The following is a 5154-nucleotide window of genomic DNA, read 5'->3' as shown; positions in this document are numbered from 1 at the left end:
GGGTGGCGGCTATTTTGTGAAGCCAAGCATTGTCCTTATGCCATAGGCATGTATTGTCTGTCTTCTCTTTCTTTTTATGTTGTTGTGGGTGGCCAGGCCATGTGGTGGCGGCCATTTTGTGTGACCTTCCACTGTGCTTTTGTCATAGGCCTCCAAACGTGTTGCCTATTCTGCCAGTAGGCCTAGAGTCCCAGAGGTAATCATCGGGGTGCTTGATGTAGCTTACAGTTTTTGTCTTCTTCGCGCGCTCAATCTGTGTGCTCGGGCACGCGATAACGACTTTTTGTACAGTTCTCGTTGCCGAACGCTCCGAATTTGCAATCTCAGGAGCAATATGTTTCGAGTCGCATAAAACCTTCTCGAAAATGATGATTTTGTTCATTTTGCTAAAAAATACTCCTCAGGTTGTCATTTGGTTGTAGTTTTTGGTGCATGGAGTCATTTTTCTGTTCATTTTTTTTTTTTTAAAAGAGGAAGGAAGTTCCCCAGAGACCTCAACTTCCTTTTACTGTTCTTTGTATGTACTTTGTTTGAGGGTGGGCTAATCATGTGGTGGGGGCCATTTTGTGTGACCTTCCACTGTGCTTTGACCATAGGCCTCTAAACTTGTGGCCTATTCTGCCAGTAGGCCTAGAGTCCCAGAGGAAGTCATTGGGGTGCTTGATGTAGCTGTTTCTATGTTGTCTGTTCAATTTACCACCATTTAGGCTATGGATGGCATTGGATTGAATTCCCAAATGTGGTGTTTGGGGTGTAGTTAACTTTTTGGATGTGTGTTAATAAATGCCGTTGTTGTATGTGTTGTTGTTGTGTAACTTTCCAACCTTTTTAGCCATGGGGATTTTCTTTTTTGCATTAAGCTGTGATGTGTAACAGGCATCCTCCTTTGACTAGCCATATAGGGATATAGGCCTGCTTGAGTTTATTGTTTTCTGGGCTTTACCCATGTGCCTGTCATGAGTGACCATGTGGCTGTGTGCCATGGTGGTGGTATTTGTAGGAAGGTGGTTATCTGACTACATGGTTACTCAAACTTTTTGCCTAGTGTTTAGGTGGTTTTTGACTTAGTTGGCCTGGGATCCTGCTATTCAGGGCCCCAGGCTATCTGCTCTCTCTGTAAAATGGATTCCATGTACTTTAGGTACATACCTAATTTGATATTGGGTCACCTTATGAGCCCCTGTATAGTACACCATAGGTACCCAGGGCATAGGTGCATCCAAGGCCTACCAGGGGCTGCAGCATGAATTATGCCACCCCTGGCTGGCCATCCAAACTGACTCCACAGGATAATCACTCAACTTGGCAAGGTGGTATAATCACCCCTTGCTTAGATATAATATTCCTATATCTACCCTTATATATAGACACATATATGCCTATAAGTCACTCCTATGGCAGGCCTTGACCATCCTGAAGGCAGAGTGCGTGGTTTATGTGAGATGGTACTCTAGCATGAGCTGAGCCCGTCTGCAGCTTTCTGAACCATGTCCTTATAGCTGTTCTATGATATAGCCATACCATATACGCTTAAGTGCATTATAATCCTCGCGGTTAATGATAACTTTTGCTTGGATTTATCAAAACATGTCGTGTAATGTGTCAAACACTTTGGAATACTACTCCCTGCCAGTCCTGGCGGCGGGGGTAGCATTCTATCCTTCTAGAGGGAAAAGACATGTAGTTACTGCTTTACCCGGTTAAAGTTAAACAGAGCCTCAGTGTTAAATTCAGTAAAATAAAGATGAAGGGTCCTTGTTGTAATGTTCATGTAGTATATTTATTCTTGAGATTAGATAGAAGGTACAGCATTCAGGTAGGAATGTAATATGGTAAGAAACCCCACCAGGAGCAGATAACTTCCTGCTCAGCCTCCAGGTAACTGATAAATCCCTTGAATAGCAACAGGTAGAATCCTGGATGACATCACAGAGACATGACATAGACAAGCAGACACTAACACTAAGGAGGGACAAAGAGAGAGGAAGAGCAGGATATAACACACCTCCCTCCTTTAATTGAAAAAATGAATAAGATGAAACAGAAGAAGGCAGAAGCAGAAAGGCAGAAGAAAGAAAAAACATAAATGCACCAGAAATAAACACCCTCTTCAACATGATGGAAATAAGAGTATCAAAGGGGCGCAGGTACAAAGTTTGTACAAGCACCGTAAGCTAACAAAAGAATGTAAGCTTAAATGAAATGAAAACTGAACATCTCAATACAAATGAGCAAAGGTACAGTATGGCTCAGTACCGTAGATAGAAAATGAAATATCAACTCCTCAAATTCTAATATTTTCTATTCCTCTAAAATAAAGCACAATAAAAATGAGCCCAACTCCTCAAAGTAAATACATGAACTCCTCTAAACATAGAGCATAGTAAAAGTGGTTCATGACAAATTGGCTCTTCACAGAAAATGCACAACTTCTCTATCAATAGAATAAAACTGCTCTAAAATAAAGCACAATAAAAATGAGCTCAACTTCTCAAAGTAAATGCATGAACTCCTCTAAACATAGAGCACAGTAAAAGTGGTTCATGACAAAACGACTCTTCACAGAAAATGCACAACTTCTCTATCAGTAGAATAAAACTGAGCCCATGCAGCTCCTCACAGTAAGTAACAGAAAATCACCAATAAAACTGAGCCCTGCGGCTCCTGACAGTAAATAGATGACCTCCTCTAACCATAGAGAACTATAAGTGGTTCATCTGAAATGACAATAAAATTGAGCCCCTATGGCTTCTAATAGCAAGCACATGAACACCTCTAACAATAGAGCACTATAAAGTGGTTCATAACAGAAATAAACATCAAAATTGAGCATCACTCTATCTCATCATCACTAAGAATGAAAACAAATTGGAGCACCTCAACATAGTTGAGCACATAAATGACCCCAATAAGCATAACGCCTACAAATCATCACCAAAATGAAAGCAAATGAGCACCTCAACAAAGGTTGAGCAGAAACGTGGCTCCAGTAAAGTAGGCAATAATAGAATAAATTATTTCAAAATGTATCACTTGCAAATCCACACAGAAAAGAACATGTAACAGCATACATACGTAACCTAGAAACAGAGTTCTAAGCATTGAGCATATAAATAGATATTTAGCACACCACAGTACTTAGAAGAAATGCACTCAAGGGTAAATTACAGCGCAAACTACACATTGCATAAATTAGGAAATATGCAAAATTGCTCACAACATCTTAAACATAACAAATCAAAATAATAAAAGTAGTCACCGTTGTCATTTGAATGAAGGGAGACACAAACAGCTCTGTAGAAATGTCCATGGGAAAATGTAAAGAAAATCAAACAGTACCTTGTTGGAGAACACCATTTTTTTTTCAAGGGAAATAAATAAATAAATAAATCATGAAACAGCAAACACCGGTGAGCGATCTCTCACCCGGGTTACAGATCCAAACGTAGTGTAATGTCAGAAATTAATGGTGTGCAGATAAAGTTCCAATTCTCGAAGTCAGGCATGTAGACAGACTCCTAAATGGTGTAGAGCCAAGCGCTGGCATGTGAATTCCAGCACAGTTTGCAGAGTATGCTCAGGACGTGATTGGCAGAAATAGGCATCAGGTCTCAGTGTAGGCCACACGGCAAGCCAAATAACAAAGTAGAATAGCCGTCTCTTCACTAAAGCTGCCAGTGCACAACCTCCAAGGTACCGAAACATGGAGTTCACACAGATTGATGCAGGCAGACTTTAATTTTAATTGCAGGTTGTAACGGTCTCAGTTAGTAGCGCTTTTGTAAATAGGAGACCTTTAAACAGCAGGTTGGCACAAGTTGCGCAGGCAATAAACTGAAGTCACAAAGTGAGCTGACAATCTTTTAAACAGCAGATTCCAGAAATAGCACAGGTACACTTTCATTTAAACAGGAGGTTGCAGAAGTAGCACAGGCACACCTAGGACAGATAGCAGCAGCAACGGTACTCACGTAAAACGCTGATTCACTAGATGAAAACAGGGAGTCCTTTAAGTTTGCTCTAGTGCCAGATGATTTAGTAGTAGTATTACTTCAGCAAAGGTTATTCCAATGCTCTGGGTTGAGACTGTCCGTTGGAACCAGACACCGGTGGGGTACCCAGAAGCAGGAAAGTAACTTTAAACGTTTCTCTTCTTGTCTTTGGTTGCAATGATGTCCTTTTTAAATTCAATGAAGTCCTTTTTCTTTTAAATGGGTCCTTTTTTACCTCGTCGCCAGTGTTAAATTCAGTAAAATAAAGATGAAGGGTCCTTGTTGTAATGTTCATGTAGTATATTTATTCTTGAGATTAGATAGAAGGTACAGCATTCAGGTAGGAATGTAATATGGTAAGAAACCCCACCAGGAGCAGATAACTTCCTGCTCAGCCTCCAGGTAACTGATAAATCCCTTGAATAGCAACAGGTAGAATCCTGGATGACATCACAGAGACATGACATAGACAAGCAGACACTAACACTAAGGAGGGACAAAGAGAGAGGAAGAGCAGGATATAACACTCAGCATCACAAAATGGATGCTGCTGCCAAAGACACGAGTCTGACCTCCTGCTGCTGGACGAAACTCCGGCAGGGGAGGCCTGGACAATAGGTTTCCTGTCCAGGGAGGTGCTATCACCTCCCCAGACAGCCTGTAGTGGATTGGGGCAGGAAGGCTTCAATGGAAAGATGCTTTTCCAGACACTGCCTGGGGCACACAAGGTGCTCCATGCATAGCCCGGTTCAAACCAGTATCTGGGGCACTCCAGTCCCAGCTCTGGCATGAAACTGGACAAAGAGAAAGGGGTGTAACCACCCCTTCTCAGGTTCCACTCATAGGAGGGATCTAGCAGGTAATCCAGCCCCTTAATTTGAAATAAAGATAGGAGCTGTGTCTAGAGACATTAGATTATCCTGGAAAGAAACTCTGAAAGGAACTCTTGGACCTACGACGTTCCATTTCGACAGAAAGTTGGAAGACATCTCCCTTGTGGTCAAGGAGTGACCACCCTGTGCAAACAGGCACCATCAGTAACTTGCCGGTTTGCTTGGCGATGCTCCCGCTGGAACCTGAAGATTTAGCGATGCAGGAGCTGAACTTCCACCTTTCTCTGACTAGGACTCACATCCACAGCAAAGCTGAGACCCGTGCCGGA

This window comes from Lissotriton vulgaris, unplaced genomic scaffold, assembly GCF_964263255.1.
Source record: "Lissotriton vulgaris unplaced genomic scaffold, aLisVul1.2 SCAFFOLD_1883, whole genome shotgun sequence".
Classification (NCBI taxonomy): Eukaryota; Metazoa; Chordata; class Amphibia; order Caudata; family Salamandridae; genus Lissotriton; species Lissotriton vulgaris.
The sequence above is the reverse complement of the archived record's forward strand: the minus strand, read 5'-3'. Positions refer to the sequence as shown.